Source organism: Pan paniscus, chromosome 4 (assembly GCF_029289425.2).
Source record: "Pan paniscus chromosome 4, NHGRI_mPanPan1-v2.0_pri, whole genome shotgun sequence".
In the NCBI taxonomy this organism is placed as follows: domain Eukaryota; kingdom Metazoa; phylum Chordata; class Mammalia; order Primates; family Hominidae; genus Pan; species Pan paniscus.
Genome location: NC_073253.2, coordinates 9,745,113 through 9,769,658, shown reverse-complemented (window position 1 = coordinate 9,769,658; position 24,546 = coordinate 9,745,113). Strand labels below are relative to the sequence as shown.

The 24,546-nt window shown below is 41.0% G+C and overlaps 1 protein-coding gene and 1 long non-coding RNA gene across 5 annotated transcripts in view; one reads left to right on the top strand and one right to left on the bottom strand.

Moving 5' to 3' along the window:
• The window catches only part of SEMA5A (semaphorin 5A), a 508,567-nt gene that overhangs the window by 11,000 nt on the left and 473,021 nt on the right, over window positions 1-24,546 (top strand). The window lies entirely within an intron of this gene.
• On the bottom strand, window positions 16,376-23,412 carry LOC130541505 (uncharacterized). Its single transcript, XR_008955559.1, has 3 exons — window positions 23,335-23,412; window positions 22,681-22,766; window positions 16,376-18,172 (listed from the first exon to the last, which is right to left on the bottom strand). It is a non-coding gene; the product is annotated as an uncharacterized LOC130541505 (long non-coding RNA).

Here is a 24,546-nt window from a genome sequence, read left to right as displayed (position 1 = left end):
GCTGTGCCTGTGGAGTAGCCATTCTTTTATTTCTTTGCTTTTAATAAACTTGCTTTCACTTTATGGACTCGCCTTGAATTCTTTCTTGCACGAGGTCCAAGAACTCTCTCTTGGGGTCTGGATCGGGACCGCTTTCTGGCACCACGATGTTCCGTGGGGATGCAACACTGGCTGGCTTGCCCCTCAGAGTGGGCTCCATCATGGCCCTTAATACGTCCTGGCTACAAGATCACACCCAATGATCTGTAATCAAGAGTCCTTTTAATTAGTGGTGGTAACACATGGACTTTAGTGCAGTTTTGGATTTGTTGCTAAGTGTTTTTCAATGAGCTTTTAATTTGTTGTTGTTTAATTAAAAGTGTATGTTCTCTGCAGAACAGGCTTTTGGGCCCACACTTCCTGCCTTGAGGTTTTTGGAGCTGGCCCTAAGTGGGGAGAATAAGCATCTTGACTGGGGGTATGGCAGCGTCATCATTAAGAGTCGGGGGACAAAGGGCGCAATTAGTGAATTGCTCATAGTGGGGCCTCATGTGGGAGGCCCTCAGGGCCCAGTGGCCTTTGTGGATTCTTTAATTGCACTTTTAAGTGAGACAGAGTTGGCTACTGGGTTTAATTAAGCCTGTAGGGCTAAACCTATGAACACAAATCAAAAGCAGGTTAGGGAAGGCTGCTTTCTTGAAAGTTTATAAGCTCACTCGCCTTTATCTTTGTTCCTCTTCAGGTGAGTGCTGGTGTATCTTTTTCAACACAGCTGTTGGGGTTGACTTTGACTTCTCCTGGTTTGCGGTTTTGCTTGATAATTGCAGTGGCCCAAATATGTTGCAGTTTATGTCAGATGTTTTAAAAACCCATGAGGAAGGGGGCCACTGGTTCCAGCTCACTCGATCTTTTGTGTCTTTCCTATGTGTGGGAAGAAAAAGTTTTTGTAGATATATTTATAGAAAAGAATTTGGCCTTAGACTTTTCAGAATTGGTAGAAGGCTAAAGGAATTTGTATAAAGACATAATTAGAGGCACATAGGAAACTTGTAAAGTCTGCATGTTTGAAATGCTTTGCTTCTCTGAGCCATTGGGAGTTTATTAGCTGTTTCCTTTTCCCACATTAACTTTCACATGATTAATTGGATTTACTTAATTAAATGCTCTATATTTAAGTAGAGTGGAGGCACAGGGAGTATTCTGAAAATAGTATCAATTGTTTCATACTGAATATTTTAGATGAATATTTTATACCTAAAATATACAATATGGTCTGTTCATCCTTGGAGAAAAGACATTAAATTCTATATTTACAATCTTTTACTATGTATGTAACCTTTTACACTAAAGTGAAAGGTCTATTTTAAAAATCTTATGGACAACCTCGAAAATTCCGTATCATGAAATTTGACTCCTTTCCTGCATTCCAGAGGAGCAAGCCAATGTTGTAACTAGGAGCATGTCTCTGTTGATGCCACAGTAAGTTGAAATGTTCAGAGGGGTAGCTGGGCTATTTTTAACAAATTCAAATGTATCCTGTGGTGGAATATTTCCAATGATCCAAAATTAGTGATGGTATCTTGGACACCACAGTATCATGGGCTCAGATGAATTGGCGTGTTCAACATCTTTCAATTGTCAACCTAAATCTAACACTAGGATTGATGGCTTTGGTCAAAGGATGCTTCATTCTTTGGAGAAAACAAAAGAATAACCTCTATTTGTAAGCATGGGGGTTGGAGGCTTTGGAATTAGGTGCTTGACAAAGTGAACACTGCATGAAATTGGGAGCAGTTGCAGGCTATTAGAAGATGACAGTCTTTTGGTGGTAAGGACCGTTAATACCTACCAAGGACATGTTTATTGTATTGGCAGGGAGCATAAAGGAGAAAAGCTGAGATTTTTCCCCTCACTCTTCTCTTTTGTTTACATGAAAAAAGTGTCAAAGGAGAAGCCTGGTGGAGAAAGGGCTTGGCTATCATGGCAGCCTTTATCTGTGGTAAATAAAAGGAAGATACATTTGCCCTCTGTGAAAAGATCTGTGATAACACTCATCCCCAATCATCGGAGAGACAAATGACCATTTCTCTTTGAAAGAATTATATTTACATTTCCCCATGTCTAGAGAAATGCCTTCTTATTAAATACACATGCAGGTCGGGCACAGTGGCTCACGCCTGTAATCCCAGCACTTTGGGAGGCCGAGGTGGGTGGACCACCTGAGGTCAGGAGTTCGAGACCAGGCTGGCCAACAGGGCAAAACTCTGTCTCTACTAAAAATACAAAAAAAAAAAGAAAAGAAAAAAATTAACTGGGCATGGTGGCAGGCACCTGTAATCCCAGCTACTTGGGAGGCTGAGGCAGGAGAAATGCTTGAACCCAGGAAGCGGAGGTTGCAGTGAGCCAAGATCACACCATTGTACTCCAGCCTGGGCGATCGAGTGAGACTCTGTCTCAAAAAAAAAAAAGTTCATTGATTACTGTTTTTCCCCAAGGTTTTTTGTTCACCTGTAAAGTAATCTGTAGTTGGTAAAAGGATGGGGGGGATATTTAAGATCTTTATTCTGACAAACACTTTCTGTTGTCCTAAACTGATGTGGCAGATAGGATAGATTTGAGTCAAAGAAAGGGATATGGATTTGGTGAATTATTGTGCCTTATTCATTGAATATTGACTGCCTTCAGGTTGATAAAAACATTCCATAGATTTCTAGAACCTGGAAGACACAACTGAGGTTTTCCAATTTATCTCTTTGTCCCCAGGTAAGTCTTTTTCTAAACTTCATAGAGAGACAGTAATCTATTATCTTCTTAGAGAGGGGCTTATGATGGGGTCCCATTATAACTTGGATCACTTGTTGGCTTTTAGTGTGTCTTGCTCCAGCAAAGATACTAGGGTAAATGGTAGTATTTGGTCTATGAAGCAGGATATTTACTAGAAACTTTCTCTGGGACAGACCCTAGGCTCTGCCCTGGGAAGACAGTGTGTAGAGGCTAGAGATGGTTTTTCCTCTCTCGGTATCTGTTTTCCAGTTGGGTGTGCCTTGTCCTGGCATGGATACCATTTTTTGCCAGCGTGCCTCAAGGACCTGAACCAATGTTGCAGGTTCAATTCAATCAAACCCTGAGGCTTTCCTAAGAACCTCAGGGCAGAATTGCAGCGACAGCAGGAGAGAGGAAGAGTGGGGTGTGGGACAGTGAATGACAGAAAGAGTCCTGTGTGTCTGCATGCCCTGAGGGAGCTTCCCCACTTGCTGGGGCTGAAGGGAACTTCAAAGGTACATGCCCGTCTGGCACGGATACACTGTTGGTACTTGCCCAGGGCTCTGAGAGGACCCTCCAGCTCAGGGTACACAGCCACATCCGTCAAACCACACAAAGCCAGGATATGGTGTCTGCAGATATAGTTCCCTACGAATGTAGGTGGCCTGAAGACCAGAAATGGTCTCAAGAGTGCCAAAGAAAAGATAGAACTATTTACAGTCTTCCTTTTCAGGATCATAGAGAAGTTTGGAGCTGGCCACCTCTCTAGGACCTTGTTCTGGGGGCTGTTTCTGGTCAGAGTGCTTGATGCAGAGACCTTGATATCTGATGTGCTCAAGGTCTCACAAGGACTCCCACGCAAGATGCTTCCTGGAGTTTTTTAGGGACAAAACCCACATTATTCATCTTCATTGCAAGATGACCTTTTCCAGTGTTGAAAACACTTTGCAGTCAGGATAAGGAAGAGGAGGCTGACCTTTCTGGGAATGGAAAAGCCTCAAGATGTGAAGAGGGTACTTGGAGCTAGAGCAGTCAGGTAATGAAGCTGCTTATAACTCACTTCTAAGGAGGCTTCCCTGCTGACTGGCAGCACATTCTCGCCTCTCTCCCTCCGATTTCATAGCTCCTTAGCATAGGAGTTGGGGTTTCCTGGAAAGCTCCTTTTCCAGGTGATTCCATTGTGCAAGTCAAGATTCCTTGATTAGCCTCTAAGCTCTGGAGAAGGATCTCTCCTCGCTTCTACTGCCCACTATAGATGCATCCTGAGTGCAGCTGAGGTCTGAGTTGAGTGGTCAGAATACCAAAGACTATTTGCATTTCTCAAGATGTGGGCAAATGCAATCCATTAATCATTTCTCCTTACATAATGGCTTGTGAACCAGAATAATTAACTTCTATTCTGTTTTCTTCCTTTTGTCCTTTTATGTAAACCTGAAAGAGAAGCACCTGGTTTGGGGATACATTTTGGCAAATAACTTTAAAATAAAAAAAAAGAACATTTTATTATTTATTTGGTCAGTGTGTTGGTTGAGACTGGAAGAGTTTATAAATTATGCATGTAGTTTCTTTTTGGATGTTTAATTTGGATAAATGTATTTATGCTGTAATTATCCATCAAATTATGTGCAATCTCAAAAGACTACATATAAAAATGTGAATATCATACAAGATGGAAATCTCTGAACTCAGCTGTCATCACAAGCAACCATGTGTAAGCACATTTTTTTTTCTTTTTAACACATGATCTGTCCCTGCATGGTATAACTCAACACAGCAAACAGTTGCTGGCTTTGCTTGTGGAACGTATCTGTGGAAATGGTCGCATCTAACATGGCCAGAGGAGGCAGAGAGTCAGAGCGGCAAGAGTTATGCACAAATGTCCATCCTAACGTGGCCCGCACACCTCCCTGGGGCTTCCCAGCCTCCGCCTTGCCTTTGCCCGCTCTTCAGAGCCTGCGCTGGCTGCTGAGCCTTGTCGAACACCAGGTATTGAGGCTATTTCCACGTGACACCTTTCGGATCTGATGGTACTTGGGTTTCAGGGAACTATGCCTAGGGCTACAAGTCCAGTGATACAAGGGAAGATGAAAGAAGGGAGGATCTGAGTCTTCTAAGACTGGAGAGAAAATGTGGTAATAGCTCAGGTTGCCAAAAAGGATTTTTATTCCACACTTCCTACCCCCACCCTCTTCTTGAGGAGCTTCAAGTAGAATGAATGAACAATAGGAAGCTAAGTTCATATTTACTTTCATATACCCATGGATTTTATAAGGGTTTAAATACTAGGAGGAGTCCGGTATTTGAAAGCATGTTACTAGTTTATAATGTGAAGGAAAAAAAATTCTGGCCCCAGTTTAGTAGATGTCTTAATACTGTTGGCTGGCAGAGGCCTATAGGTCAATGTCTGAAATATTCCTGGAATATGAAGATTACATGTTTTATTATATTTTAATTGAAATATATTAGCAGTAATTTCAGCTCTGTAGCTCAGCATGACATAAAGGCCACAGTCCCATACCCGGAAGCTACTGGGAGGAGCTGTGCAGCTGGTGGGTGTCCAGGCAGGGCAGGTCATGCTCTCGGCTTCCCACAGGGGCAGGCTGCCCATGAGGAGGGCCAAGTAGGATCCTGACCTCTAGGAAAGGTGCCGAGAAGCCTGGCAGCTGGGGAGGAGGCTGTGGGGACTTCTGCTTCAGCCATGCTGGGCGGAAATGGTGAGAGGCAAAGCTGGCAGGTGCAGGTGGGTAGCCCTTTCACCAGAGGCTTGGCCACCATCCCTAGAGCACACAGCCACGGGTGGGTGGCAGTTCCTCAGACCTTGATGGAGCTGACAGCTGGTTGTGCTTTCAAAACTAGAAGGAGTGACTTGTGGTTATAACCAGAACCATCTGGATACAGTGCTACCATGGGTTCAGAATAGAAAAGGCAGCTCTTCTGCCTAGCTCTTTGGATTTCTCGTAAGTACAAAGTCCTACAAATAAAATCACCATGACCTAAGAACCAGCTATCCCTAAAGGCCTGCCTGGTCTCTGGAGCCAGGTTCTCCTGAAATCTAGAGACTCGTGGCTCCCAGGTGAAACTGTTCTACCTGGGAATGTGAGCAAACAATGTAGTTCTCTTATCTTTTTCCCTCTTCCCAAAATAAAATGCATTAAATCGGTAAACTCATTTGTTCTGGAGATCTATTGGTATACAGAAAATTTTCCCATAATTTAGTGACTTAAACCTGCAATTTGTTATTATGTTTCACAATTCCTTGGGTGGACTGGGCTCAGCTGAGTGGTTCTCCTTGGGCCTCATGGCAGTAGCAGTCACCTGGTATCCTGCCACATGGCCTCTCTCTCCTTGTGGGAAGGCATGGGCTTCGATACTGGAAGTGGACGTTTCTAGGCCCTTTAAAGGCTGTGCCAAGGACAGGCATAGGACCACTTCCACTGTATTCTACTGGTCAAAGCAGTCCTAGGGCTCAGATTCATGGGGTTGGAGAGAGTGCCCATGGACAGGCAAGTGGCAAAGCACACTGCAGAAGAATTTGTGGGTGGGGAGACTGTGCTGAGGCCATAATGGAAAATGCCATCTCCCACCCCATTTCTCATGTTTAGTGAATAGGAACCCAGAAAATAAATGTGCAATCAGGGACCTGAACTTGTAGCCTGAAGCCAGGCTGCCCTAGGACTTCTTGGGGACCTTCGGTTGCTGATGGCTTGAAGGTTCGTTGCTAAAAAGACCATGGGAAGAAATTGCTATAGTGTAACTGAGGGCTGACACCATTTTCTTTAGAAAATTGGGATGAACTGTGTTCTAGGTCAGTCTCACTAAGTAGATATTCATATTTTGCAAGCTGAAGTCTTTGCTAGGCAGTGGGAACTTGCCTAAGTTGATCATATTCTATTTCATTTCTATAAAGACAATGTTTGGAAACTGACACATGGACACATAAGGAAATTCAACATGCAAATGTCAAATTTACAAATTTCAAAATAGGTGATTGTTTCATAAAAATAGATATTTTTATTCTATGAAGAAGATTAGTTGCAGGATGTCTTTAAATATCAAGATCTTCTAGGCCTTTTCACTGTAATTTTGAGACAGTATAAAGGTAGTGGTTAGGTGAGCAGATTTTGGATCCAGGTTGCAGGCTTTGAAGCTCAGTCCTGCCCCTTGGTAGCTGTGAGGACCTGAGGAACATGCTCAATCTCTCCATGCCCCACTTTGTCCAATTCTAAAATGATAGCAATAGTTCCTACCTCATAGGGGTTTTGCCAACATTAGAAATTGTTAATGCATGTAAATTGCCTGTTCCATAGTGAGCACTCCATAATGTTAGCAAGTATTACTTTGTGATGATTCAAGAAATAGAAATTCTTGTTACAAGCTGAAGTGTGGTTTAATGTCTTTGTTCACTTAAAAGCACTTTGCAAAATGCAGTTGAATCGCCACCTCTGTTTGGTCACCTGCACAGGAACACCCACACAGAGAGCGAGAAGGAAGGTGAGAGGAAAAATTGGAATTTGCTAAAAATAAAACCAGGGCTTGGAATTGTTGCTTGACTTTGCGTAAGAGCAAACATCTCTTGATGGTAGGAGAAAAGGAAGAGAAGTGTGCTGGGCATCTTCCGCTTATCCTTCCAGATCCTCTGGAGCCTTCTCCAGGCTCTGGACTGCATTGAAGTCTTGCTAGCCCTCTGCTTCTGGTTGCCTTCTTCCCATGGGGGCCATGGAGAAGATGAGAGGTAGAAGGGCTTGTGCTCTGAGGGGTCTCCTAGGTCTGGCTGCATCCTTCCACCCAAGGCCTCAGCATACTCGGGACCTGGTAAGTGCTCACTCCTCCCACTCTGTCAGGATTCAAGGTGATAGCTGAGCCCACTGTGACCAGCCCTGTTGCTGCACTATCCCTTGTGTTTCCCTGGCCTCCATCCACACTTTCCGTCTTACACTCCCCTTACCATACCCAGGTGGAGTTTGCCATACAACCCTTCTGAGACCCTGGCAAATGTCTGTCACCAAGATAATGACCATTAACATCAATTTTCAGTTGGTTTTGTGATTGCAAAGGGGAACAGCTTGAGAAGTTAAAAACTCCAGCATCTTTTACTAAGTATGTCAAGAGCTATGTAGATGCATTGTCTTATGAAGTCACTGACAGCCCAGTAGGGTGGGTAGCTTTCCCAGTTCTTGAGTAGTCACCTAAAGCCCACAGTGCTAAGGCAAGTTCCAGCATCCTGACCCTCTGAGCATTGCCTGCAGGCCCTGTCTCACTGGCCACCAGCAAAACGTGAACTAGGGGACCTGAATGTACAGCTGAAGCCAAGCTGCTCCGGGGCTTCTCCGGACCTTCAGTTGCTGATGGCTCAAGGGCTCATAGCTAACAAGTTCATGAGAAGAAATTGCTGCAGTGTAACACCATTTCCTTTAAAAAATTGGGAGCAACTGTGTTCTAGGTCAGTCTCTCTAAGTAGATAATTCTTACTTTGCAAGCTGAAGTCTTTACCGGGCAGTGAACAGCTGGTTTACATAATTAAAGGTACCTGTGAATTAGTTTTGAAAAAATGAATGAACTATATGACCCTGTGACAGCTCTTATATATGTGGTTTAAGATACATTTAATGTCAGGTTGATAAACACGCATATATCTATTTAGCTATTAATTTACTTACAACACATCCCACTTGGCTTTCTAGCTTAATGTTAAATGTTTTTAATATGCTTTTGGATAATTGAAGTAAATGGAAAAGAGGAGAACTTTCCTCACTCAAGCAAATTCTTCTCTACCTTTCAATATTTATAAATCCCTGGGAAGCATTTGGTAGCAAGACTTTGCAGCTCGATGTACAATGCAAGCTTTATAGCAGGTTATGTTTTGGCTGTAATGTGTGGCCTATTAATGAAGAAGAAAAGGCTCCTTTTGATTACTTTTCTATTTGATAATAACTCCAAAGGGATTCCCAACTCTAGAACTCTCTATAAATCTTTAAAATGTAATTACTGCAATCATTGGAGTAATTATCCTTTATCATACAACCCTAAAAAGGGCCACAGGAATAGATATTCTGAATAATATAGTTTTTGCTCTAGACTCAATTATTTCATATCTATCAGAAATTAATTTTCCTAATATAACTCTTCTATCATGCTGTTTACATATCCTTCTATTGATTCATGCGTAAAGAAAAAAAGATACAATTTCTCAGTCTGGTGTTCAAAGAATTTTGATCTCTGAAACCTTATCAAAGTTTTCTCATTCTAGTTCTCCTTCATGTGAGGATTTTAGCAGGGACAGGACCTGGAACCAAATGGGGGCATTTTGAGGTGTCCCAGTGATTGAAGTTCTGGAGGCCAGAAGTCTGAAATCAAGGTGTTAGCAGATTGGTTGAAAAGGCTCCGAGAGACAAGTGCTCCTGGTATTTGGGGCCAAAGGCCAGTACAGCCATTATCATCCTCGCCATCCCTTGGGTCCTTGTCCCTTCTGTCCTTAGCTTGAACTGTTGCATTGAGAGCCTTTTTTCTCCATTAGAATTCAGCTTCTTTCTCAAGTCCCAGTTTATGTCTGGAGTCTCAGATGGACACACTAGTAAGGATTCCTTTTACATTGATCTTGGCTTCTGAAATCCTGGTGCCTTTACTGTTGCTGCCAGTCATTTTAGGTTAAATCAGGGATCAGCAAAGTTTTCTTGTAAAAGGTGAAATAATAAGTATGTTGGGCTTCTAGGGTTATATGGTCTCTGTCATGACTACTCAGTTCTGCTGTTGTAGCGTGAAAACAACCATTGAGACTATGCAAACATATGACATGACTGTGTTCCAATGAAACTTTATTTACATAAAGAAGCAGTGGGCCAGATTTGGCTTATGGCCATAGTGTTCAACCTTTGGCCTAAACCATATGAAATAGCTATTTTTGTAGTTCAAGAAAGGTCAACTATTGGCAATTTCATATGATTCAAACAACAGGTTGTAAACTTTGTTGTAAATATTAGTATCCTCTGAAATCTCTTTTTTCCTCCCTCTCTTTTTCATTAGCTTGATTTTAGCCTGCCATGGTATCTAAGCCAAAGTGTCAAATTTTGGGCATTCAATAGATATATGGTTAGTATATGACTGTGAGGCAGGACCCTCACTCAAATCCCTTCATGGGAAGAAAACTAATAGTTCATTAAATATTTGTCAAGTCACCCAAAAACAGTGTTTATGTATATATTTATTTTGCATTAATAATGGTTGAAAATTAGCTAAGGACTGATATTGTGACCAAGGGGATTTTCATCATTATTTTTGTGGTCATTGTCACCATCTGTATTTGCTTCTTAGGGCTACTATAACAAATCAGCACACACTCGGCGGCTTAAAGCAAGAGAAGTTATTCTCTTGAAGTTCTGGAGGCCAGAAGTCTGAAATCAAGTTGTTAGCAGATTGGTTGAAAGGGCTCCGAGAGACAGTATATTCCAGGTCTATCTTCAGCTTCCTGTAATTGCTGGCAGTTCTTGGCATTTCTTGGCTTGTAGAAGCATCATTCCAGTGTGGAGTGTCTATGTCAGTAGTCAGGTGGAGTGCTCCCTGTGTGTCTCTGCCTTCATGTGGCCGTTTTATGAAGACCCCAGTCATTGCATTAGGGCTCACTCTAATCCAGTATGATCTTGTATTAGCCCGTTCTCATATTGCTTTAAATAACTGCCTGAGACTGGGTAATTCATAAAGAAAAGATGTTTAGTTGACTCATAGTTCCACATGGCTGGGGAGGCCTCAGGAAACTTACAGTCATGGCAGAAGGTGAAGGAGAAGCAAGCACTCTTTTCCACATAGAGGCAGGAGAGACAACTCAAAGGGAGAAGCACTATACTTTTCAACAACCAGATTTCGTGAGAACTCCATCACAACACAGCACTAGGGGGATGGTGCTAAACCATTAGAAACCACCCCATGATCCAATCACCTCCCACCAGGCCTCTCCTTCAACATGTGGGGATTGTAATTTGACATGAGATTTGGGTGGGGACACAGAGCCTAAACCATATTAGACCTCATCTTAATTTAACTCTATTTGCAAAAGCTCTATAACATAATGATAACATAACACTGAGGTTCTAAGTGGACATGAACTTTTATGGGACAGACACTAATTGACCCTGTACACCATCTGTAAGGGAGCGGAGCACAGAGGCTGACCTGGAGGTGGCACCTTGTTGACAGAGTTGTTTTCTGCTCCTGAGGATCATCCCAACTTACTTGCACTGGACCTCGTCCAGAGAATTCAGTTTTTGCATGCTTTTAAGAACTTGCTGATTTTTGTATGCCTGTATGCCTCCTCCTCCAGACCAACTGTTGACAAAGAGAGTTCACCCAGGAGGGTGATTATTTTGCCATGATTGATGACTCACTGCTAAGACTCTGAGTCATGTCACCTTCCCTTTGTCCCTCGTTATAGATTTGTATGGCAATTGAGAGACACTTAGAATATGTTTAATTGTTTGGCTTTTTGAATTTTTTAAACAATTTTACACAATATGGAGTGGTTGCAATTATAGCTAAGATATGAGACATCCTAGGAAGGATTTTCACTTTAAATGTTTACAATTCCTGCATTTTTATGGGATTCATGAACCTAAGTAAGATAATCACTTTAGATACTGAAACCACCCCCTTCAAAGAGAGACCAGGAGCTTACATCTCTAACAGGGCTGTGATAAGATAAGGCTCTGGAAAAGGAGGCAAGGATGCACACATTCCGCCATTGCCCGGGTGCTGTGTTCTGCTGGAATCCCGTTGTTCTCTGCGGAGCCGAGTTTGGCAATTATTACAGTTCTCTTGTGTATGTTTCATTTGTTGATTTCATTTTCCTCTTGACTGGATGAGTTAATTCCCATTTTACATAAATAAGGAACAGATTTCTTCAGCTGATACTAGGTTTTAAACACTCTTATTAGCTGTGTACATGAAACCACCTTTATTACTTACTACTTGCTTTATCTTGTTAAAAAAAGAGACCACAGAAACTCAAAATATGCATGTGCGTCATCATTTAGAGAAGTAAAAATGGCCCCAGAGAAACTGTTTAATAATGTTATGAAGAGCTATGAGAAGGGAAGCCACGTCTATCTCAGTGCATAAAAGGCTGTGTGCATTCAATTTCAGTTGGAGACCAGTTCTCTCATGAACTGAAATGTTCCATGTCAACAGGAGATGCAGAATCATACTTGTCATTGGAGACCAAATTTAGGAAATTTCAAATTCCTTTAAATATTGTTAGTTCCATAGTTATGGTGGGCCTCAAATGTTTGGTTTAACTTTCCAGGTTAAAATCATTCATTTTGGAGGGCGTGGAGTTAAACACATTCAGGAGAGTGAAGAGACATATTCTTTACCCCTCCTTTTTATTTATTTATTTTTTTTGAGATGGAGTTTTGCTCTTCTTGCCCAGGCTGGAGTGCAATGGCACAATCTCGGCTCACCATAACCTCCGCCTCCCAAGCGATTCTCCTGCCTCAGCCTCCCGAGTAGCTGAGATTAGAGGCACGCAGCACCATGCCCAGCAAATGTTTGTATTTTTAGTAGAGACAGGGTTTCACCATGTTGGCCAGGCTGTTCTCGGACTCCTGACCTCAGGTGATCTGCCCGTATTAGCCTCCCAAAGTGCTGGGATTACAGGTGTGAGCCACCGTTCCCCTCCTACTTCTCCTCTTATTTGCAATTACGCCCTTTGTCTCTGCCTCATTTTCTCTGTCTCTTACGTGCAGGCTGACTGCTTCCAAGGTATGAGATTATTTATTACATTAGCCTGATCTTGCCTTTCTACATGGAAGTTTTCAACATCCTTTCTTGAGTCATGTGTGGGTGTCACCATGGTGTCAGGCTGTGGAGGTAACAGAGGAGGGAAGAAGAAAGGGCTGCTAAGTTCAATCCATGCAGGCGAAGGCTATGCGATGGGGAGGCTGTCTGAGACCCTGTTTTGGAGCCCAGGACAGTCTTGGACCTCAGAAATCAGGTGGAGCCTCTCAGTGGCACCCTGGACCCCTAAAGAGAGGGAAGGAGGATCCTGAGGACAGGTGTGACAGGCAGCCTGAACTGAGCAGGTGCTGTCCTCTCTGCCCCTCCTCCCTGGAAGGTGTCTAGGTCACCTCCTTGGAGTCAGACCAGGCATGATTCGTGGGGTGAAGGGAGGCTCAGAACACAGCTGCGGGGAGCGCGTGCTTTATTAGGAAAGCTCTCTCTGAGGACTTGAGGCACTGCTGACAGGAAAGGAGGTTTTCCTTGTAGTGTGTGGCCCTGGAAGAAAGAGCTGGGACCAACAGGGAAAAACATAATCATTCAGAGTTTCAAATAAATGGAATGGCCAGCTGTGAGGGCTCCAGCAGATTTCATAAACCGCTCAGCAGGAATAGACCAAACGGTGTTAAATCCTGACTCATTCACCTGTACAGTTGTTTCACATCCACCTTTTTTGTTTGTTGCAGTTTTTATTCTAGAATCATTATTTCTACATAGAGAGCATTTGCATGTTTTTTAACAAGATAAACTTTTAAAGACATTTCATTTTATTTTTATTTTTATTTTTTTAAGAGAGTATCTCACTCTGTTGCCCAGGCTGGAATGCAGTGGCGTGATCTCCGCTCACTGCAACCTCCACCTCCTGGGTTCAAGTGATTCTCCTGCCTCAGCCTCCTGAGCAGCTGGGGTTGCAGGCATGTGCCACCATGCCCGGCTAATTTTTTAAATTTTAGTAGAGATGGGGTTTCGCCATGTTGGCCAGGCTGGTCTCGAACTCCTGACCTCAAGTGATCTGCCTGCCTCAGCCTCCCAAAGTGCTGGGATTACAGGTGTGAGCCACCAGGCCTAGCCTAAAAATGTTCTAGAATAGTCTTAGATGCACAGAAAAGTTGTAAAGTCAGTTTGGAGAGTTCCTATGCACTCTGTGCCCAGGTTCCCCTATTGCTAACGCCTTGCACTTGTGTGTACATTGGCCACAGCTAATGTGCGACACTGATGCATCATTACTCACTGAAGGCCACGCTCTATTCTGACTTCCTCACTTTTTCCCTCATGTCCATTGTCTGTGCCAGGATCCTGTGCAGGACCCTCCATTGCAGTTAGCTGCCTGTCTCCTTAGGCTTCTCTTGGCTGTGACAGTTTCTCAGACTTTCCTTGTTTTGGATGACCTTGACGGTTTTCAGGAGGACTGATCAGGTAGTTTGTCAAATGTCCTCAGTTTGGCTGTGTCTGAGGTTTTTCTCATGACTTGCCTGGAGCTAGGATTTTCTGGAGGGAAACACAGAAGTAAAGCGCCATCATCATGATATCAAGGATGAGTGCTATGGACAGGACTTACCAGTGATGCCACTGACTTTGATCTCCTGGCTGGGAGAGTATAAAATATGGAATAACAGACCAATCCCAGACCAATCCCTATCTTCAATAGGCCCAGATGCTGGTGAGCAGTGCCTGCTCTCCCACCTCCCTGCTCTGAGCTCCTGTCCTCCCCCTACCCACCCTCACCCTCTAAGCCCCTCTGACTCTGCCCCAGTGGCCTGTCCTTCAAGAGGCTCACGTTCCCCTCACTCCATTTCAGCGACTCCCTCCCTGCCCTATTCCCAGCACGCCATTCCTCTGTTCTCTTCTCCGGCATCCCCCATAGGTTTACTCATGTATTTGGTGGTTTACCTCCTCCCGTGGAGTGTGGGCCCCACGAGGCGGAGCCTTTGCTTCCTTCACTGTATGTCCAGTCCTGACAACAGTGCCTGGCCTGGAGTAGGTGCTTAGGAAATGTTGGACTGATGAATGATTTGTAGGAGGAAAGGTCACAGCACTTGGAGAATGGTTCTGTACCTCTGAGGTTACAATTTGGGGGTGGGAATGGCTGCTGCTAGGCCAGGTGAGGGGCCTTCCTGAGGTGCCATGGCTGGAAACCATATCACTTGGCTCTCTTTGGCTTTTCCCATAAACTTACATTTCGAGAATTGTGGGGTTCAATGACACTCCATTTTTCACTTTGCTTTACACAGGTCTAAACTTTTGGTTATTGTATGTGTTGTGACAATGTTTCAGAAGCACATTGTCTAGGAGTATTAAAATGGTTTTCAATCAGGGAAATATGTCAGAGTTCATTGAAAACATACCATTACAGCAAAAGGAAAAAGGAAGGCTGATGAGGTAAGAGAAAAGACTGGACCGCGATCTGATTTACAGACTTGAAAGGGCAGGCTGGGTTGGTCTGAGCTGGGTCTCAGAGCGGTTTTGGCCCTTGCTGGTTTCAGCACTTAATTGTGTGGATTTTGTAATACTTCACAGTTACGGTTTTCTAGTTCTTGGCTTCAGCACATGCATGGTGATGGGAAACATATCTAAGGAATTTTTCCTTCTATTAAGACATGGAGGGCTCAGTGGCAAGCTGTAAAAGACTTCCTTCAGCATTAATTATGTGGTTAGAGAAAATAAATGAGCAAATTAGAGAATTAGCACCAAATTAAAAGAAGCTGGAATGGACACAGCAGCTAGTTCAGATTGTTTTTGCATTTTGGTGATAAAAAGATTTTTCTTGCTTGTCAACCCAGCATTGAACAATGAAAAGTTTAGGGACATACTTTGCTGTAGATGCCATCTGAAGAAAACAGTATTAAACTTAAGATTTTTTGTTTTTTAATTTGGTCAATCCATCAACAATGTGTTATGAGTGCCAACATTTAATTGGGAAAAAGGTTTTAGAATTCTTTTTTTAGGTTTTAGTTGAAAGTGGGATACTCACCTAAAAAAAAGTCACAACCAGGATGGCTCCGCAAATGATATTGGCATTTATTTCCACACTCCGTCAGTATACAATAACAGAGTGATGCCTTAGCAGCTCCATGTTTTACAGAGAAAGGAAGAAAACCCAACACAAACACACAAAATGAGACAAAAACTCACATAAATATGCTGGGAAGAGTGGAGCTCAAAATAATGAGCCAAAATAATGAGCCAAAATAATGAGCCAAAATAATAATTTATGGCTTTATAATATGCCATAGTTATTAATTTAACCCTGATAGTGATAATTCAGGTAGCAGGTATCCCCAAATGAGTCTTTGCTTACCAAGCTTAAAAAAATATTTTCTGCTCTTGCTTGGAGTGAAAAAAAAATAGGTGAAAGATAAACATGTCATTCTGGGCTATAAAAGTATCACTGAGATTCATATTTTTAAGGAAGTTCTTTAATCCCTTCTGTTTTGAGTCAGCATCTCCTCTGTTTTTTAAAATAAAGTGGTCATTTTCTCCTTATGGGGTTCCATTAAGATCAAGCAGTGCACAAGCTCGTCTGAAAAGGAAGTAACATCTGATCTGAAAGTGGGGGAGGGATACAGGAACATCAAACAGATAAATGGGAGAACACACAGAGAAGTTGCTTATGGCAGTGGAATTGGATGGAAATTTCTGGGCAGTGAGTAGGTTGGCATAATTGGGTGAAGTTTTCCTGCTTTATTTTCTCTCCATAAATCATATGTACATTTATTTCAACCTTTAAATAGGATATCCAGAGGACCAACTTAGTAAACAGATAATAGCTGGAAATTTTGAGATCATTCATTCAGCTTCCTTAGGTGTAAATTAAGTGTTTTAGACAAAATATGCATTTCTTAAATCTCTAACATTGGTGATAGGCCACCTACTGACCTTCCAAAGTTAATTTACTGCCAAAAGAATATGCCTTTTACCTGAGGAATTAGCTGGCTCAGCTAAGGGCCCATTTTATCATCAGGACACATAAAATTGTAGATTTAAATGGAGTCACAGCTAAATAACCGATTTGTAAAAACATAATTTAACAATTCCGTAGCAAATCAAACAATTTATGATGGTGCATGAGCAAAGCACTCACATTATGTCTTCTGCAGATCCAGCTCTTCTTGGGGAAGGTTTCGGTGGATTTTTTCATCGTTAATTTTTTTGTTTTTTGGTGGGTGAAATAGAGTTGTTCTGCTCTTTGTGAATTGCAAGTCATTTTCAATGTTTTTGTCTGGTTTCCATAGTTACTACTTATGCTTTTGGAAGAGAAAGCAAATGTTTCTTTCAATGTGATGAGGCAAATCGTTGCTTCTGTTGGCCTTTTTCACCTGTTGCTACCATAAACCGTGACCAGAAGGGAGAACAATCCTCTATGTTAGTTTTCTGTGTTTTTTTCTTTCTAAGTCTAGAAATTGAGTCACTATGATTACAGGAAAGCAGACTGGAGAGGGTCGGCTCATTGGTAAGTCACAGCCCTTAGATGCTTTTGTGACATTATTTTCTTCATAATCAGCTAGGAAAATAACCTTTATAAACTTCATAGGTTTAGTGATGCACAAAAACTGATCATTTTGCAGATTAATTACATTAAAACCCTTCTCTTAGTCAAGGGATTCCAAATCATCACTAGCTTCATTAATTATAAAAATTAATTTCAGTCAATTATTTGAAAAAGTGAACTACAACAGGTAACTTTTTTGATCTTGTTTGCACTCCTGGTGTTTATTCCACTGATTCTCCAACCTAAAGGCACAGAGGACCTGGGGATTCTGTGGAGATGCAGAAGCTGGTCCAGGGGTTCTGAGGCAGAACCTGAGAGTCTGCATTTCAGTTTCCAGATGATACTGATGCCACAGGTCCTGGGACCCCACTTAGAGAAGTGAGTATTGATGCCACATGCACTTTCAGAGCAACTGCAATCCTTGGAGTCAATTCCCTTTTCCTTCTGCAAAGACATTTAGTGAACAGACCACATGAAATTTAAACTTAATTTATGGTTCTTTAGAAAAAATGTGGCATTCCCCATAGGCTTCACAGAATTGGTTTCTCTGTTGGAGTTTTGGTAGTTCAGTAGTGGCCACAAGGTGGGCTTCCTCCCACCCACTCCGGACTGGACATGTTTTAGTTTGAAAAGAACAGATCGTACTTCCTTGACATGGATGTTCCAGTGTTAATGTCACTGAGAAGAAAGTAAACACTCAGGGATTGATATGATAGTCATGAAGTGCACTGTGTTCACATTGACAACCTTCTATACTTTTGAAGAAGCCCATGTGAGAATACCAGGATTTGGTAGAATATAGAGATCCTTTTCAGCTCAGTGGTATTATTTTGCCACCATTGGGATAGGATGTAAATAATGGGTGTGTTCTTTAAGTAAGAATGACCATGGATCCCTGGTTCCTAAATGCCTCTCAGTGCTTCCCCCATGTCCCAGAAGACGCTGCCCCCATGTGGCTCCAGGATGGCCCGTGGTCACTGCTTTTTTGATTCTCATTGGTCTTCCAGTTGCATGGGGAGGGGAGCCAGACTTCTTGCACACAGATGCGGTTTGATACTCTTCCCTCTTCTGGGGTTCCGGGATGCTTTGATGAAGCAACGTCTTAGGAAATGGCTCTCTCCTTGTAAATGGTCGACCCCTTTCTCCACACAAACTATCGTGTCTCTTCACACTGGTTCCCTGGGGTGGGATGACAAAGGATTCTCTTGTTCGTACTAAAGTGAAGACAGTTTTCTACATTTTAAAGTTTTGTCCAGTGGGTGCTATAACCTTCACAGCTGACTATACGGGTAGTTCACTGTGAGAGAGTGTAGAAATGGTAAATAAGAGAAATCTCTTTTTCTAGAGATTCTAAGTGCTGCTTCCAACGGTGCTATGAAATCCTTGCCATGTGTACGTTCCCTGTTCTCCATGTGATGGGCAAAACTCCTGCTCTTCATGGACAGCAGGTGTGTGTGTGGTGTGTGTGTATACGTGTGTATTTATGTGTTGCATGGTGTTTGCGTATCTGTGTCTGTGTGTGGTGTATACGTGTGCAGAGATATGTATGTCATGTGAGTGTGTCTGTGTATGTGTGTGTGCATGTCTGCACACCTCTGTAAAGGCAGGGTTCACATTGGACTCAGCAGTGCCTTGCACAGTGCTTTATATACCGTAGGTGTTCAGTAAATTTGTTCAGTTAAATTGAACTAAACACATGGTACCTGGGCTATGTTTCATTCAATAAAAAGAGATTGTTTTTGCACTGATTTCACAAATGTCAAGTAACTATATTCAGATATGAGAAAATGATTTAATAAGAGAAAAGTGTCCCTGTCCCACTTTCATTTATGAGGTGCTACGTGGGTGGCAGTTGATGGAGAAGTGAGATGTCCTGTGGGTCTCCACCTTGACTCCAGGGAACACAGTTTGGTTCTTAGCATACTATTTTTTGGGAAGGTTAACAAATTAAAATCCCATGATTAGGTGAATTTCAGATTTTACACTGACATTAAGCTGTTTTCTTCTTCATCTTTTTCTTATCAGTTGCTCTTAAGGAGCTGGATCTGACATGTAGCAGCACCTTCCTGACAGCTGCTATTCCCGGGGACTATCAGGTTAGCCGCATTACCCTTTGGACTGGCCGGGGTGTGACAGAACATATCTGTCATTTGTTAGCAGCTGCAAGCTCTTCTGTTTGTGTCATTCTTATAGGGTCTAAAATTAATTGGGAACATTGCACGTTCTCCCAAGTTCTTTGCCAAGTCCCCTATTGCCATAACCATATTACACATGCATTTTTCACACTTATTTCAAGGTTCTCAATGAAAATTTCTTAATGTCAAATTAAGCTGCCCTATGTTAACTTTTAAAGGCATTTTTAAGTTTCCGTTGCATGACGAACTAGAGATGGTCCCTGCCTTCAGATGGTTGGACTTACAGTTTTTGACTTCATTATGGTGCTAACATGATATACATTCAGTAGGAGCTGTACTTTAAATTTTGAATTTTGATCTTCTCTCAGCCTAGTGATATATGGTGGACACTCTCTTACCATGCTGGGCAGTGGCCATCAGTCACAGCTCCGTCAGCCACTTGATCACAAGGGTAAATGACCAATTCTCTACAGTGGACTGAGTTGCCAAATGATTTTTGCAACTGTAGGCTCATGGGAATGTTTTGAGCATGCTTAGAATAGGCTAGGCTAGGCTATGATGTAGTTTAGTATATTAAATGCTGTTATAAAAATACGATTTGAGTGTAGGAGAAAAACATTTTGAGCAACATGACTTTAAACTTTTTAGTATTCTCTGTTGACAGAATGAGAGAATTGCAGGATCCCACCCCATAATTTTTTATCCATAAGGTTAATGATGCATGGAGCTGAGGATTAAGTTTGAGTGGAAGCTACACTAACCAAAACTCTTTTTAAGAATGATCTTTTTGAAGGAACCTTAGCAAGCATATTTTCATTTGCAAGGTGATTTAAAAGTAACAGTTGACTCTCCATATCCATGGGTTCCACGTCTATGGATTCAGCCACCTGTGGATCAAATATATTTGGGAAAAAAAGGGTGATTCTATCTGTACTGAACATGTACAGACTTTTTTTCTTGTTGTTATTTCCTAAGCAATACAGTATAACAACTATTTACTTAGCATTTATATTGTATTAGGGATTGTAACTAATCTAGAGATAATTTAAAGTACATGGGAGGCTATGCATAGGTTATATGGAAATGCTTCACTATTACATATCAGGGACATGAGCATCTGTGGATTTTGGTATGGGGAAGGGTCTTGGAACCAATCCCTCAGGTATACTGAAGGATGACTGTAGTTCTAAATGATTGACATTAAGAGGTTAACCTCTGCTGCTGCGGAGGGTGTGATAGTCCACTCCAAAGACGTCCCTGTCCTAATCCCTGGAAGTTGTGAATGTTACCTGACATGGCAAAAGGAATGATGCAGATGTGATTAAGTTACGGGTCTTGAGGTGAGAGATTATTCTGCATTGTCCATGTGGGTCTTAAATGTAATCGTAAGAGTCCTTATAAGAGGGAGCAGAGGAAGATTTGCTGCAGATAGAGAGGAAAAGGCGATGTGAAGATGGAGCAGAGAGAGAATTGGAGACGCCCTGCTGCTGGCCTTGTAGGTGGAAGGGAAGCCCTAGCCCAGGGAGGCAAGCAGCTCTAGAAGCTGGAAAAGGCAAGGAAGGAAACAGATTCTCCTCTAGAGCCTCCAGAGGGAGGAGGGCCTCGCTGAGGTCTTGATTTTGTCCCAAGGAAACTCATTTTAGATTTCTTACCTCCAGAAATGCAAGAGAGTAAATATGAGTTGTTTTAAGGCACTAAGTTTATGGGAATTTGTTACAGTGGTCATTTGTTACATAGGAAACTAACGTTCCACTCCACTATCTCACTAGTGAGCTTTTGACCTAAGAGTATTGAGTTTTAAAACATAAAATTAATGTTTAAATGTATAATGAGCCTGTATGAAGCTATAATTGCTATAGTAATTCAAATAAGGGGAGAATTGAAATGTAAAAATATTCTGAAGTCGACTCTGGGGCATAGATTGTTAGGAAAGGCTTCAGAAGTAGATGGAATCAGTGAATCTTTAGTTTCTTGGCATTTTAAGACACAGCTCTGTATTGTACCATCTGTTTTGTGTGAGGAGCTGCCGCCACCACAATATCATACAATCACTGGTTGTAAATTTTCTTGAAGCCGTTATGATCTCTTTCTTCCCAACCTTTCCTCTCTTTTCCCTCTGTCTTCCCCTAAACACAAACATGTGTTCCAAGTGGTTGAAGTTTTCTGGAGAACCACTCTATAAGCTGTGCACATTTTTGATTTAATGAAAACTTCTAAGACATCCTGAAAAGAAAAAGTGTTTTTCCTTTTAAAGAAATTTGATGGAATCTAGAGGATTTGATGCCTTTTGGGGTGAAATCCAGTGATAGGATTCTCTGCTAGATTATTACTTTTTCACTCTGTAAAGTTTTCTGGTTTAATACTATTATTGGAATGAATTATTAACATCCCTAAATTTACCAAGACACACATTTAATTCATGTGATTGTGTGATTCTTTTTAAAAAACATATCTTGAGATGGGATATTTATTTTCTTGAAAAATTTCAATATGAAAATTCACATCAACATATTATATTTACTCTAGTCCTCAGCTTGCATATATATATATATATATATTTTTTTTTTGCATCTCATTTCAGCAAAATAAGGCAGAGCATTTTTTGCAACTTGGATTTGGCTTCCTTTTATTCTTCGTTTTCATTAATGCGTTCCTTGCTTTGGCACAGAACTCTATTTGGTTTGCAACACTCTAGGAAAAATGCTTAATTACTGAAAAACTTTGAAATTCAGGAAGAACATGCAGGGGAGCATATTTGTTCAGGTCACGTTTATGTGACTTTCAAGAACAGATAAAAATAATCTGTAGCTAAACCAAATTGGTGCTTTCGTTGAAAGGATTTGGTTGTCAGTGGGACAGAAAGAAATGGTGTCTAAGGCTTCCTTTAATTTAAAATGCCTTAAAAGGAAAAGCAGGATGCATAACAGAGCCTCTGCTGGCATGGGATCAGGCTCTTCTTGAGATCTTTCCAGAATACTCAACACCGTGCAGCAGAATTGAACATTAATGTTGACTTTTAAAACCACTCCATGTGCACTGAGAGACTGCTCAGTTACTATGAACATCTGATCTTAAAAAAAGAAAAAAAAAGATAGAAAGGAAAATAACACCGGATTATGAGTTAGAAGACCAGAACTTCAGCTTTTGGATTCACCACTTCCTACCCACATCACTTTGGACAAGTCCCTGCTATGCACTGAGCTCTGGCTTCTTCATTTGAAAAGTAATGATACCTATTTTGCTTCCCATTCGGAGGGCTTAGGAGGATCTAAGGGTTAGGTATATGGAAACACATAGTAAAATATGATGTTATATATAATAAAAAGGAAATGCAAAATTATGAAGTTATTTTGATTGTTGCTAAAGTCATACAAAAGTAAATGTTTAGCACACTTTTTTATGTATGGATGAGGTTGAGAATAATCAGTTCTGCTCTTATGCTTTGAGACAAGGGAGGTGGAGCTGGGGCTATGTCAGCTCCTCTCTTTTCTAGAAGCCACAATTTTGACTTCCTTTGACTTTCATTGCCAGGAACATAAGACTGATGAATACTTCTCTGCCTTCATTCATCCCCAAACTGTGAAGGATGTTTCCAAGACTTTTCTTCTTTTGTCTCTGGTCAAAAGAGAACAAGATATCTGTGTAAAGAAGAAGACAAATCACATTTTGTCAGGATAATGTTGTCTGCCTTAGTGTTACATACTATTATTTATCATAACTTGCCCTCAAATTGTTTGTTTTCTAGTTGTTAACAGGAATTCATCTTCATTATTATTTAATTTATTTTTAATTGACAAAAGTTATATATATTTATAGTGTTCAACATGCTGTTTTGATATATGTACATCTTGTGGAATGATTAAATCCAGCTAATTAACATATGTATTACCTTATTTACTTATCTTTCTTTTTTTGTGGTGAGATCACTTAAAACCTAGTCTTAATTTAATTTTAAAATATACAATAAGTTTGTTTAGTCACCATGTGGTAGAATGTTAACTTTGCTTTTAGATTATACCTGGGGCACAAATCACACTACAATATTTCAGGTTACAGAGGTCTTCTGAAAGAGCTAAGTGGTCTCAGGCTCTTTAATCAAGACTGCTGTCTCCAGGATATCAGAGACTTTTCCTTGGATTCTGAGTAGCATGAAATGATGCTGCCCAAATAATTACCACTCGAGATAGTTTTCACCGTTGGAATTACCTTCTGAATTAGCCAGATGAAAACATTAGGCTCTGTTGTAAAAAGAATATATCTCTTTAACTTAAGGGAGTGTGAACTGGGAACAGGATATATTCCAATTCCATATCAAAATGAGTAACAGAGATAAGAGGAACATCACATTACGACATCACAAAATCTCTTGAATGTGATGTGCATTTGACAAGCTGTAGAAGGACTATGTAGCACTGTTGTAAATATACCTATAAAATTCATCACTCCAAGAGTTAAAGAATATATTATAATGATTCATTGTAAATGAATTCCATAGGGTTTGAATGAGTATATGAATTAAAGAGCCATTAATGACTACTGGAAAATTCAGAAAATTTCTGGTACGCTAGATATCAGGAAACACAGTGTGTGATACTCACAGCCACAGATGCAAACGAAAATTTGAATGGCCTAAGACAACAATGACTTCTCGGGTATCTTCTGGAATTGACATGGCAGGCCGAATGGACCATGGTTCAGTTGGTGACAATTCGTATGTCTAATAGTTGTCACCAAAAATATGCTCCAAACTTGTTTAACTCAGTTCCTTGAATTATCTGAAATTATATTTTAAAACATTTCTCTATTGAGAAATTACAAAGGTAGCCTTAGGCTGAAATTCTAATTGGGAGGTAAATGAAGGGAATTGTGATATATACCAATACATGCAAAATTTTCTAAATTTGCATTAACTTGGGAGAAGGATTAGAAATATAACATGTTTTAAGAAAATGCAATTTCATTTGTTTCAACTATTAGCTGTAAATGGAATAAGGTTGACAAATAGTTCCTTAAAGGAACTTATATAGTTCCTTAAAAAGTTTGCTATAACCCATTTATGAAACTCCTTTGCAACTAAAAGTACAATGTAAAATATCTTTTACAATGCTATGTAAAAGAGTTCTTACAAAGAACTTGAAATATCAAGTTTCTGAAATGCGTTATTTACTTCCCAATAGTTTGTGCTTACCAATCTAGAAATAAATAGCATCTATGAATTACATGAAGTCGCCATTTGTATGTCAAAATCTGTCAAATACTGGAGGTTTTAATGTGTTCAAATACACACTAATTCTCCCAATAAAGCAATAAACGTTTGTTGTATTATTACTGTCTAACACAGTGCTTGGTGTGCTGTGAATCCTCACTGACCCTTTGTAGAAGGAATGAATGAGGTCGTAAATGAACAGAAGATTGAAT